This window comes from Parasteatoda tepidariorum, chromosome 7 (genome assembly GCF_043381705.1).
Source record: "Parasteatoda tepidariorum isolate YZ-2023 chromosome 7, CAS_Ptep_4.0, whole genome shotgun sequence".
Classification (NCBI taxonomy): domain Eukaryota; kingdom Metazoa; phylum Arthropoda; class Arachnida; order Araneae; family Theridiidae; genus Parasteatoda; species Parasteatoda tepidariorum.
The window spans coordinates 69,992,776-70,007,890 of NC_092210.1; positions in this window are offsets into that span (position 1 = coordinate 69,992,776).

Below are 15,115 nucleotides of genomic sequence, written 5' to 3' on the forward strand. Positions count from 1 at the left end.
TCTTGATTGTAGTATAGGCAGTTGACACATTGTATTTGATTTGAATGACAATCGGAGGTTGGATGTTCTTCACCACAGTTTTCACAAAAAGGGAAGTTGATGCTACAGTTGTTTTGGTGATGACCAGGTTCTTGACAATTCCGGCATCTGATAAGGACTAATCTCTTTTTAATAAAGCATCTCGTGAAACCGACAAAGATGTAGTTGAGCTGTAATAGTCTGTTTGCCAGGAGATGTGAACATTTGAATGTGACATGGTGCTTGAGAGGATCTCTTTTGTGCTGTATGGAGGTTTTGTTGACTTTCACTCTGTCCCTGTCGTTAACGAAATCGCCGTTAGTTTTCACAAAATCGAGAATTTCATCGGAGGAGTAAGCAATTGGGACATTCAGCAGAATAAGAGATCTAAGTTTTGTTTGTTTATCGCTGGTATTGATACCTGAATTGATAAGTTTTTCTTTAAGACAATTCTTATGTTCGTTGCTATGAAATTTGACCTCGATGAAATTGTTATTTTTGTAGATTTTCTTGACCAATGGATTGGCAACGTGTTTTTGGATATCTTCAAGTAAACCGTCTGTTGTCTGATTCTCCTTAGGTTTTATGATGAAAGGTGTGGGAGGTTTGACTTTTTGGAGCATCTCACTGTAAGTATAATCTTTCGATGGTTTGGCAACATGTTCCTTGATTATGTCTAATTATTCAGACACCACGTTGATATGATGTTCAATAGATGTGAGTTTGACATCTTGGCTCGTGGATTTTGGGTTTTGATGTTTGTGAAAGTCTTTGATTTTAAGCAGGGCCTCTTTGCAAGCTAGTCTCTGGGAGATAGGAAGTTTAAATTTTCCACCCGATTTGTACTCGATGTTTGTAGCTAGGATGGCAAGCAGATTGTCTAATTCATCAGAGGAGTCTAAGGCTGGCCAATCTGAGACATCCTTCTTCTCAATGACGATTGAGTTAGAGGGGGATAATGTTGGACTGGTGGATTCCAAATTGTTGTTGTTGATAGTTCCATCACAGGTTGATGTGTTGATAGGTAGTGAGTTCTGTAGCAGACATGGACTCGGTACTGTAATCAATTGAGGCTGTTGGGATGGATATCTAGAGGTTCACTAGAGAAGCTTGAACTCAGGCGGACAGTACGCTTAAAAGGAGATTCGAATGATCTGTGTGTAGATGGTAGGTAGCTGTTGCTGCGTTCAAGAGATATGTCTCGAGGTGGTCTGGATAAACCCTTTTTTCTTCCGTGAATCTGTTTGAGGGTCTTATCACTTCCACTATTCGAACTAATCATAATAAATTCAAGGAAAGAAGCAAGAGGAAACAGAAATTAAAAGGGGATGAATTAAGGGAAAAATTTAACAATGGAGAAAATGGCAACTGTGAGTCTTTTCCGAGCCCCCAATGGGCCCCTTGAAAATGATGAATTATCAAATGAGTGAGAGAAATCCAATGCTCCAATGTTGCTAATGATGATTGCTGATGCCACCATCAGTTGAAAAAAAAGATTGTTTGAATTAAATTCCGAACAGCGGATATTATGTAGAGCAATCCGAATAAAAATAAGAAAGCTTGTAAATGCCCTAATCTATGTGGCAGTAGAAATTGTTATAAACAGATCATAGTTGATGTTGGAATTGTATGGTAACTTCAAAACGACTTTAAAACTTAAATTGAAGGGGGAAAAGTTATGTTAAAGATTTTGATGATTTGAACCTCCAATTCTAATGATAGGAACAATGTGGTGATGATAATGGGATTGGTGAACCAAATCCATTAGACTGATATTTGATAGTAGTGTAGATAGTAGTAGGATGTGGGAGAAAAAATTGTGTTGTTTTCAGAAGAAAGTTGGCTAGAACATGGCATAGGTTTAAAAAATGATAAAAATCTTAAAAAAAAAAAAAAAAAAAAAAAAAAAAAAAAAAAAAAAAAAAAAAAAAAANAAAAAATAAAAAAAAAAAAAAAAAAAAAAAACAGAATAAATTAAATTTGTACCAACCTGTGTGGGAAAAGAAAAAAGAATTAGTTTGATGGTAAAAAATTTAAGTCCTGAAAAACTAACATAACAGAGTAAAAGTACACTTAAATGTAAAATTTTGTTGCATCCGCAAATTATGTGGGGAAAATATTATTATTATTATTATTATTATGATAATTATTTTATTTTTTTTAAGGCAATTTTGACGATGGGCATAAAATTGTATGTGAAGTTGATCTACTGTGATAAAACAGACATAAGGTTAAAATTTTGCACTATCCTCAACCTATGTGGGAAACCAAGACTTATCTAGAATTTGGCGATGAGTTGTGGAAGGTGTTGGTGATAGAAAGTAACAACAAGAAGCATTGTATAGGAGAAATTAACAAATGACCCCAACAAATGTGGGATAAAAGAATGATACTAAAGCATGTTATTGATCAACTGGTGGTGACAATGAGACAAAATCTGAACTGTAAGAATTGAAATTTATTCTAGAAAGTGAAATTTAATGCAACGGAACTTTAGAAAATTAATCCCAACAAGTGTGGGAAAAAAACAATTTATTTTGAGGTTGAGTTGTGTGAAGTATACAGAAAATAAGATGACTATAAGATTAGACAAATAAATGCAAACCCTTAATATTAAGGTATAAATATACATTAAAAATGAAATAGGCTAAAATTTACTGGCACTTGGTCAGGGATAGTCAATTTGAAAAATTTTAATTTCTAATGATAATATAGGCAGTCGCTATGTTAACATAAGTGAATTTAAGCAATTATTAAGAATGTTAGCAATAGCAGTATATGATTTGACCAGGGTTTGTGTTGTTGGAAAGATACATTAACGTTACCAATTAGTATAGAGCTACAGTGATTAAGATAATTAAAGGCCCTAAGCTATGTGGATATAAACACCTCAATAGTCAATATTTTACAAGCGTATATGGAAACTGGAACAGGGAGAGCTTACATATGAACAAATATTAAAGATCAGTCAATTAACGCTAAGCAAAATAAAGGTAATAAACCCTAAATGTCGATTAAAGATAACATTGTACTAAGCTAAGTAGAAAAGATAATAAACGGAGACAATGTAGATAAACATTTTAATAACAGCATGAATGAAATTATATATAAGAAATGATAAAGCCCAAACATGAGTTAAAAAAGTAGAAAAAGCATTGAATAAACCTATGTGGAACCAAAATCAATATTAAATGAGATTGTAAGCAACGACTTTGGTATTGAAATATGTCAACATTGAACTATGAAAAGTAACGATTAGATAAAATAATATTTAAGAAAAGATTGGTCAGGCGTGATGAGAAGAACTTAACTGTATTCTTCTTCATATGGTTTGTTTTGAATTTGCTATGGAGAATAGAACACCATCTACAATGGCACTTTACAAATTCATATAAAATCACAGGGTGGGAATAAAATTAAAAGATAGATATCGCTCATTCGCGAACATTTGGGAGAAAAATATATTAAAAAATTGGATAAAAATAATACCGAAAAGATATTGATCTTAGTGTACTAAGTCAGCGTTTACAAAGTGACGATCTTTAACATAGCGAAAGCCTATACCCAAGTTAAGACATATTTTAGAAAGATAACTATAGAAAAAAGTACCAGACCACCGGGAAATAAAAACTATATAAATTTAGAAAGGTAATCGCATGGACAATTGCAAAGAGATCATTTAAATTAGAATTGAAAAGAAAACAGTATAAATTTGAGAAGCCAAATTTTGCGATATATTCCACTTGCAGTGGATGACATGTTAAAATGGCGATCTGGCACTCTAAGCCTAGATCAATGGAAAATCGGATTTCAAACACTCAATTAAGGAAAAATAGGCCTCCCAGAGGCCGGAAAAGACTCACCAGAGATGCCTTGTTGGACTACATATTGTAATTAATTAACTTTGGGGAAGAATAATGGATGTTCAATTCTTTTAGAAGAGATTATTTGGGACTCCAAAGAAGACGTTGTTACAGAGGTGGGGATCTAGTTCTTCTTTCCGGCATATCGGATATACTAAATTTCTAATCCAACTAAAAAGGGTTATTTTTTTATGTAAGTGACAATTTATGAACAAGAAATCCATCACTGTCATGAGCAGCAATATCTTTAGATTGTACAAGTTTTCCTGGCTTAAGCCAAGTAATTAAAAAAAAAAGTTTTAACTTCATTAATCTAAAAAAATTCTGAAAATTATTATAATACAGTTAAATAGAAAACACATGATATTTCAATGTAGAGGATTTTTTGATTGCCGGATATTGATAAAAATACTATAAATAAGGGTTTTAAAGATTAAATATTTTTGATATATTATTAATAACGTAATGGCAATATAGCAATATATTACAATATTGTATTACCAAATATTCTTTGACTGGCGCACAATTCATGCAAAAATAAACAAAGCCCACTAATATGAACAATTGCCATTAGCATAGGTGTTTTAAAATGTAGACGTACCAACATCAGTAAAATATGTCATAGCATAGGCATAGAGTACTTCCGTGTGACGTGAAAGAGACAAAATATCTATAAATTGGTTTCTAACATATTTCATAATTAAGTCTTTTGCATTTTTTAAGTCCTATAGGCATTTTCTGTGAGACAAAATTTTATGAATTAGAGGCTCTCTAATGCACAAAACAATACTCCGTAGTTTTTTCAATGAGCACAAGAATGAACTCGCTATGCATAATTAGGGTAGCAAAGGATTCCTTGAAAACAATCCTAGCATTGAGGACAGCACATTCACAAGCGTTCTAAGGAATTAGAGAGTTACCTGCAAGTTTCTAATATGCAATAATAGCAAGTGCTAATATTTTTGTGTGATTGTAGTGATTGAATTCTAATCTGAGCTGTCGTCTCCAAGCACACTCACATTAATACTTCTCTGAAGTATGACATTCTTTTTCACAGATACATGGAGTGTTGTGATTCCATTTTGCAGTGCAAAAGACGAATGTGATGATGATGAAGTGATACTGAAAATAGACGAACTTTCCTCTTGTTCAGACTCACAACCCTTTGTTATGTGCGTATTTTGTTTAACAAAAAAAGGTTGCATGTTTTAGTGAGTTCGAAAGAAATATCTATAGTTCTGCAGTTCTCTGAGTTCAGGTGTGGTTCCATACTTAAAGCATTATATTTTCTCAGACTTGCAATTTCGTTGGCTTTTTTTGAACTCGCACAAATGAAAATATCCATTCAAAAATATTTTTTTAAAATTTTATGTAATTTAGAAACTAAGATTTGGCTTGTACGTCATGTGACATTCGTTGCTTGTGCACCATGCGATAAATTCGTATTTTGGTTTACAAGGACAATAACTACTCACTAACAGTTCTTTCTTGTCCAATATTCTAACAAAAATAAGTGTTTATAATCATTAAAGATGTATGTAGTTTCTTTCAGATGCAACAACGACTATGTAATTCAATAAGAACTCAACTGAGCTAGTTTGAAAACCGCATCTACGATACCATATTTAACGAAAACTATAGTGTGACACTTTCTGTTAACACAGTGAACCTCAATTTCTCTTCTACAAATCATCTTTACAAGGTTTACAGTCTTTCAAAATCTAAAAAACTTGCAACTTCAAAAATGAACATTTTTTTAACGGGGGTCAAAATTATCCATTTTTGCTTTTTAAGATATTTCGATGATTATTTATTTTAATAATCAACATAAAAGCATAAAATTTGATATAGTATATTTAGAAACAATTTAGGAAAAGTAATTGAAAAAAATATGAGCTTAAAAGCTCATATTTATTTATCATAAGAAAAGGCAAAATATGATTGAAATGACCCCAGCAACTGTAGAAAATCAACCTCACAATGTGTATAATCAAGCTGTATGAAGTAGAATTATTTAGAATTAAGGTAGTTTTGGGATTCATTTAAATCAACTTTAATGCAATATGCTGATGGAGGTTGTTTTGAATGTGTGCAAGCTATTATTTTTTTACACTTCAAGTTGTTTGGAGGTCGATTTAAATCTACTTCATTGCATCCAGCTGAAGGAGGTTATTTTGAAGATGTATAAATTATTATTTTTCACTTCTCAAATTGTTTTAAGGTTGGTTTAAACCTGTTTCATAGAAACTAACTGATGGAGGTTGTTTTGATGGTGTACAGGTATTGTTCACTTCAAGCAAAACAAATGAAGTGCACACGAGGTATGAATAATTTCACTATATTTCTACTTAAAATATTAAGTAGTTGGTAAATTGAGAATTAGCAGACTTAATCACTAGCAATATTTCTCACTTATCCTATTCAGTTGAAAATGAACCAGATGGATTTGAAAAAAATAAAATAAAAAACAATAAAATCATCGCAGAGGAACCCGTCCCCAGTTTTGAGTTCCCCTTCAACCGGGAATTATCAGTTTGGAACTCTGCCAAACTGACTCTGGAAAAAAAGTGTTTATGGTCTTACAAGATAGAAATTTTAAGATCTCCGAATCTGTGATCCTCTTAAAGGCTTTCTGGGAAACGTCAAGACAGACTCCAAAATCAAAAGTCTTAATGGGGCATTCAGGCAAAAGCTCAGGTCCACACAACAACTTAAAGTAGCACTCCATATACAAGACTCCTTGAAAAAAAAACTTTCTTGGTTTTAAGACTCCTATCGAGGTTGAAATAAATATGGTATTACTATATTCTTCTTAGTAGAGTATTACTATGCATATAGTATTACTATAAGCTAGTATTTTCAGAAACTTAAGGATTGTTTATAAATCCTTACGTACGGTTAGAATTTTCATTCTGAAATTACGTGGAAATTAATCGGCAGCAGTCTGTCCATCCAATTAACGTAAAGTTTATGGCTAGGAAATTTTTTTTTTGACTTTATTGCTTTGAAACCACTTATAACTTGTGCGATTAAAAACCATGAGTACGAAATTGTAGGATTTTGAAGCCATTTTTAACTAGCATAGTTTCTAAACCGTAAAATGAAAATTTAAATGAACATCGAAGGTGTTGCATCATTTATGCGAGAATGATAGTTTCGTATTTTAATATTCCAGTGCCCCAGAAATTTCTAGGTATTGAACGAATGAAAAATATTTTAGTAACAACGCTGGGATTCGAACCCCTGTTCAGCCAGTCATAAGATCAACCGATTAGCTCTCTCAACTACAGTATGTAACCAGCCGTATGGAGTAAAATGGCTTTATAAAGTGGGCTTAGTTGGTACCAGGGACTAATATATTTTATTTCATAGCCGTCGTTGAACAGCCGGTTCAATTTTGGGATTGCGACCACTAATGTTCAATTCCATACCTTTGTATATTTTGAACTCAATCCTAAACACAGGAAACTCGTGAATCAAGCATTGGGCGAATTTTGCCTTCGTGGAGGACTTTTTAATGAAGGAGAAGAAAACCACGAAACCCACCCACGGTTAGCCTGATGACAAGGTAACTCTAACCCATGATCCATCAACCACAGAGAATATTTTACGTCAGCATTGTGAACGGTACGAGCTGGGTGTGAAATTTGAATCCACCAGAAATTGCCGGGATTCGAAACTGGTTCACCTCATTGGCAAGAAATTTTTTCCAAATATAGGGGATATGGACTGTGAACTTTTCCGAGGGGGCTTTTGAAAAGCAACACACCATTAACAAATCCGTTTTATTTACAAAGAGCGATACTCTCATCTTCATCGATATTATTTTTCTGACTTTCTATCATATTATGCCGATATTATTTGCTAAGTAATTTTATCGAAGTTTTAAAACCAGAGATCATTCTGGTTGAGCATAATTATATACTTAAGTTTTAATTTTGTTCGGTTTCGGTTCTTAAAACTCGGACTAATTAGAACCAAAGGAAGGATAATTGCTTATTCAATTACAGTTACTAGCTTTTAGCGTTTATTTTATTTTAATTTTTTTTTTTGCATTTAAGTATGTATGTATTTAACAGAACGAATTCAAAACTAAAACTCTTTGAATTTTATTAGTTTAATATTGTTTTCAAATCGTTAATATTAAAAAAGCTATATGTGACGCATATTTCTTTAAAAAAAAAGCAATGCAACCATATAATTATTAATTTTTTTCATAAGAATCAAAAATATAAATATTTTCCCTTAAAATAATTATTCGTAGCATTTATTATGAATTTGATCGTTTAGAGCGTCTATCAATTACCGCTCTTTATAAATGCCTTTAAACTCAACTTAAAACTTAGATCATGGTGAATTAATTTGCAAGGTATAAGTGCTAGGTAATATTATACTGGATAATTTTAAAAAGTTTATAACTAATAAGGTTGATATTTATTAAGGGGGCTCGTACATGTTTAAAAAGCTATATTTTATGAAAAATGTGATGTCTGAATCTAACTCACATATTTTCATAGCAAGTATTCCAAAAATATGTGTGAGTGTATAAAATAGCAGTGTGTGTATGCAAATAAAATTAAATTTAGGTTAATTAAAATAATTTTTAATTTATGATCAATAATTTAAAGACTAACGAGAGAAAAATAATGATTGACACTAAGGCTTGCGTGCAGGATTTCTCAATAAGTATTGAGTATTTAGGCTTGAAACTTATAAAATAAACAGAAAATAGCATAACGAACAATCTGAATTATTAATTGGCAAAAAAATTTAAAATTAAATTTTTTATAAATTTTTAAATTGAAATTTCATAATCATATCAATTTTTTGAGTTAAAAAATTTAATTAATTCCTTAATAACAATAATATTGATTCAAATTAAAGATATGCACATAAATTTAGTGTGGTAAAAATTTGGAAGAAAAATCTGTAGTGGTTTATGAGATATCATGCGCGCAAGAAGAAAATTTCAAGTTTTGAGAATAACAGCAAAATGTAAACAATATATAATAATGTTGTACATTATGAATGTAAACACTTTATAATGTACAACAGTAATATACATTATGGATGAATTAATTCTAATGTACCAAGATATAAGTAGTGTTTGTTAGTTAATAGGTTAAACAAATATAATGTTAGAAAAAATAACAAGTTACAAAATATCTTAAAAAAAATATTTCAAAACTTGCCTCAATAAAGTAGTTTATAATAAGTCAAGTTTTATAATAAGAGTATAATTTTTTTTCATAACGGTGCAAAAATAAGTTAGCTAAGAGAGATGAAATCATTGATCATTGTGGTTTTCCATCAAGTTGAATTAAAATATTTTTTATTCAAATTGACGGAATGCAAAATACATATTTCATTCAATTCACAAAATATAATTTTCATTAAAAAATGAAAAACTGAAACTTCAAAATTGCCTCTTACATAAATTTTGGACTATCTCTCTCTCTATATATAGGAAATGCATAAGCATTCAGATCTTGCGTCGGAAAAGCAACAAAAATATCAAATCTTTAATACAATTTGAATATTTTAACTGGAATACTTAGTTTCTAACATAGTGTTTTATTTCTAATGTATAATATTCTGGTTTCATTCATCTCTTCGTCTAGACCAAAATTTAAATACAATCAGAAACTATGTGAATGAATAATTCATTTACATTAACATATGAAATGAATTTTATTACGCCTTACATACAATTGTAAATATTTTAACTAGTTAAATATTTTACATTAAATTTCATTACTTTAGTTGGGTATTCATTGTTTTTTTACCAAATTTTAAATGAGATTGTCTATTTTTTTTTTGGATATATAAACATTAATACATATTCTTTTGATTATATTAATTTGACTGAAAATGGTATTTAAATTGATGTGTTTGGAAACATTAGAATTCCAAGTAATTAGTTTATTTATATTAAAATTAAAATAATTTCTTTCACGCATAAATCGACAAAATGGATATTTAACTAGCTAAATATTTACAGTTAATATAATATTGCTAGTTAAATGTAAAATTTCTTTAAAACCATTTCTTTAGAACTTTCTTAAAACACAAATTTTTAATTCAAATTATAAATTTCAAACAATGCTAAAATTTTTTTATACGTAAGAAAATGAATTATTACAAAATAAAAAGATTCTTTTTATCATATTCTTTGAAGTTGTTGAAATAATTATCTTATATTTTATTTTAAAATGCCCAACTTTTCAATGTCACACTGTCAATTGTTTTTGCTGTGAATAATATATTGTTTGTTTCATCACTTTTAACTATATTCTTGAAGCAATTTTTCAAGAGGCTAAAAGGTTAATGTTTTACATTAGAGAATTTGATTACAACAATGAATGCAAAAAAAGCATTTCTCTTGTCAAAAAGTCTCAGAAAAATCGCAGTTAAAATTGTGGCGTAACTACCACTACGAAAATTAAACATCAATTCACTGGTATATAAGACATGCTAACTTGATTCAATCATGAGGTACCTTTTGATAGATGACGGTTGGCATTGTCGATAACTACAATCCCAACATTGGTGACCTCCGGACGTGATTTGATCACGCAGTAACGCCTACTTCGTTGGATGATCCGCATTAAACAGCTGACTTGTGACTGCGACATAATCAAACCCCTCATGCTGTTGCTACTCAGTCTCGATTAAACACAACATCTGCCTGCATACACTCGACTGCTAATGGCAACACAGGAGCGACTACTACTGTGAAGTTAATACACCTCTCACATTCAACACTCAAAAACCCGGTGACCTTAAAACCAGCTCTCCTGATCTTTCAGCAACCGTGGTATCTGTTCATCGAATTCTATCCCTGATAAAATTCTGATGGGGGAGCATTGTGGCGTAACTACCACTACGAAAATCAAACATCAATTCACTGGTATATAAGATATGCTAATTTGACTCAATCATGATAGATGACGTTTGGCATTGTCGATAATTCCCCCCCCCCACATTGGAGACTTTCAGACGTGATGTGATCACGCCTCTGAAACATTAAAAGTAAAATTTAATTTTTTAATTATAGAAGAGAAATTATTTGTAAATTTTAGATATTAAAAAATAATGATTGCTCACATATATTGACCGCAAATTTTATTTTAATTTAAACGTATTTGATTAAAATAAGGGGGAGTAAAGCATGTTGTAACTTGAATCAAAATATAATGCACAGTGCATAAAAAAAAAATTAAAACCAACCACTCTAAATAACTTTTGATCTAATTATCAGATTTTCGCGTCCATGGACTCACTTTTAATGGTTCGAGGGGATGATCTCAAATATTCTAATTCATTAGTGGAAACGATATTTTAAGTTACAAAATCATCCACAAAAATGTACTTTATTTGAGTAAACAAATATTTTTTCTTAAGATTCAAGCTTCTGTGAGTAACTGCAAAGAAATTTATATCTTTAAAATTTATATTTTGGAAAAAATATAGGGATTTACCACAATCTGGGAAATATGGTCCCAATATTTTGGTCAGGAGAGCGATTCCAAGTTTCCAACCTTCAATATTAGTTTTACTTCTGTATATTTCACTCTTTAAGCTAGAACTTTTGAAGAGAATTGAAAAACTTTTGCAAGCAATTCTACAATTCTTTTATCCTACAGCAATTTCATGCAAAATGTAACTTCTCGTGCATATTTATTATTTTTTACTCTTTTATTTAAAAAAAAAGTTTGAAAACAATTTGAATCGTAAGGTAATTTACAATTAATTTACGTCATTTTAAAAAATACCATTTTAAATGATAAAATACAAAATGTTAACGAAATCTTGAAAACTCGAATTTTAAATTTGAGATTTTTTTCAAAATTCAATTTCTCATGAATTATCCTATCCATATAGCTCAAACTTTGTATTTTTTTATTTGAAATGGCATTATTTAAAATGATGTAAGAAATTGTATACCTTAGTGTTCAAAAGTTTTTCAACAATTCTTAAATAAAGTAATAAACAAATAATAAAATTTACCTAAAGTCATATTTTGCTTATATCTTAGTTATATCTTAGGAGAAAAGAATTTTATAATATCTACAAAATTTTTTCAATTTTCTTTAAAAGTTTTCGAAACATGGTGAAATACGCAAAAAGTAAAATTAACATTAAGGTGCCCAACTTTGAACTGTTCTCCTCCTGCCAAACTGTTTGGACCGTACTTCCAGAATTTAGGCTACCCCTTATATTCTGAGGGTTAGAAATCCGCGTTTATTCAGAAAAAAAGTAAGTTTATGTATCTGATGGCGTAAGTTAAAACATGGTCTGCGATAATTAAATAGCTTATCTAAGGTAATTCCTTGGAACTTTTTCAATCTAGTCCGATAACGTAAAGATCAAAGGAAAAAGTTATTCTAGGTGGTTCTTTTTTTATTTTCAGCTCTGTACAGTGCCTCAAATTTTTTTTTCTGATTTAATGGCCTGGTTGCAACATTTTCGGATTCGTTTTGCTTCTATGATTTCGCCATGTAAAAATTCTTGTAAAAATTCTAAAAATTATTAACATTCTTTGAAATGATGAAACAAATTGTATATTGTACATTTCAAACTTTTTCCGAGGATTATTAAATAAAACTAGTGGGCTTCGCCCTCTGCTCGCTGACGCTTGCCAATCCCGAAAATTGCTACGCAATCTTACGTGGTTTGCTTCGCTCGCTACTAACTTAGGTACATAGCAAATGCACAAAATTCTAAGAATTCAAAACAATAATTCAGATCCATATAACAACTTTATTTTAAAAAAAAATAACATATTTTTAGTAAATACTAAGTCATTAAAATATATTTGAATTCAAATAAATGACATGTAATTCGTTAAACCTATTAGAAATGTGCTATAGTATAAAATCTTAAGATAAAATTTCTAAAACTGATATCTCTTTAAAAAGGTTAAAATTTTGGCTATAATTAAGTCTATTAAAAATTGAAATAAGTGAATTGCAATGGAAATACCTGCATAAACAAATAAATTCTACTAAAGCTAATAAATTCGTGATAATAAATCAAAAATCGTCAAATAAATTCGTAATATATAAATTCGTGAAAAAAGCGCTTTCGACAAAATATTAAAATAGAGATCTATCAACAAAGACTACTCGCTTCTGCCTAGCTTATTTTCTCTCTGGTTAATTCAGTTTCCGTCTTTAAAAGTGCTATATGTTGAGCCATCTCAGCTAAATTTGGCATGTGACATTTTTAGCGGCAATCATTGGTCGATTTTCTAGCGTTGCCATTCGGGGAGTTGTAATGAGGCTTATTTTTGTCCCGTGTAAGAGAAATATATATATAGATAATATATAATTACTAAAATTTATTGTTTGCAGTAATAAATCTATTATTATCTTTGGATAAACGAATTTTATAATTGCGTGCAAAAACTTTCCAATTCGCTAAAGTATTTTCCGAGATATGACGAAATATACAAAATGTAAAATTAACAATAAACGGTCCAAACTTTAAACTGCGCTCCAGGCCGAAGTATTAGAACCATATTTCACCGATTGCGGCTACACCCTTTCTTTTGGGAGTCTATCATCTGGATCCCTTGAAAAAAAATGTTTTTTTTTGTAAAGAAAGTACATTTCTGAGTCTGATTTCGTAACTTAAAATATTGTCTGTCTTAAATTATTAGCATCTTTGAGGTTGACCTCTCGAACCTTTGAGACTGAGACCTGGAACATGAAGTTCCGATCATAAAATCAAATGTTATCAAGGTTTCGCAGTTTTTTTATTTATTTTTTGTGCACTGTATAGTACATATATAGGTTTAACTAATTCCGATATATTTTGTAAGACTAAGTAAATTATTTTGTGTTATTTTGTACTATTATTTTCGTTATTATAATAATTCTAATATTAATAAGTTTTAGTGTTAAACAGTTAAAAATGCTGTTATGCTTTTTCTTAAATTTTTGGGAAAGACATTTTAAAACTATTTAACACAAAAATATTTCAAGGCCACTTTTAAAGAATTCTTCGATCTTCAGAAACAAAACAATGATTTTGACAATACCTATTTTTTTTTTTACATTTAGTGAATACCTCGAATAACTTTTAATCTAACAATTGGATTATCATGCGATATGATTCCATTTTAATGATCGCGGGGCCTAATCATTAAATGCGCTAAAGAACTATTTCAACTGCTATTTTAAATTGTGAAATTAGGCACATATATTTCCCTTCTCCGAACAGACATACTTTTATTTGATTAATTTAGATTATTGACTATCAAACTAGGGTGGAGGGTTAAGAGGAATTTTGGAAAATATGATTCTAAAAGCTTAGTGAGGGGGAGGGGGTTAAAAGTTTTAACCCCTTTAATATTAAACTTGGTGCGTATTTTGGTATATCTCGGGGCGTTTTAAAGTGAATTAAAAAACTTTATCATACAACTTTGAAGTTTGGTTATTAGAAAGGTAATTTTGTGTAAAAAATAGTTTTTTATTATTTAATTTACTTATGGTCAAAACATTTACGAAATGCTAGGTACTCAAATATTTAGATAATTTTAAGCCATATTACAAACATATGGCTTAAAATTATCTAAATATTTGAGTACCTAACATTTCGTAAATGTTTAATACGTAATACGCAAAATACGTAAAGGACAAAATTAAAAATTGAATGAAATCGGCCAAATAGTACGCAAGTAATAAAAAATATATATTTTTAATTTTTATTTCTCGATTTTTTTTATTTAAAATATTCCCTTCAAATCTTCATATTCTTCATTTATAATAACCTAGATTAAAATAGTATCGAAATGAGTAAATATTATAATCTCCAATTGCTTGACCAATTGATAATTATTTATCAAATTAATTTTTTGACTATAAATTGATTAAATAACAAAAAATTAAAAATTTTTGATAAATTATGGACGAAAATGGTTTGAAGTACTTCGTTTGTTCCAGATACTTAGTACGCAATGATTGAAATTAAATTAACATTAAGGACCAACTTTCAAACTGCTGTAATCAGTCCATTCAGACCCTCAAACAATTGAGTTTCTTTACGCGAAAAGCCGATGAATTGATCAAACGTTATCAGAGTGTTTCCTGATTATTTTGGGACACTTTCCCGAATTTTTTCAGCTGAAGAAAAGAGATAGATCTAGTTTTAATTTCGCTTTGAGAGTAATTATTGATAGAAAAAAACGTCGACTGGTTTTGATTTAGTTCTTACAAATTAAAAAAATC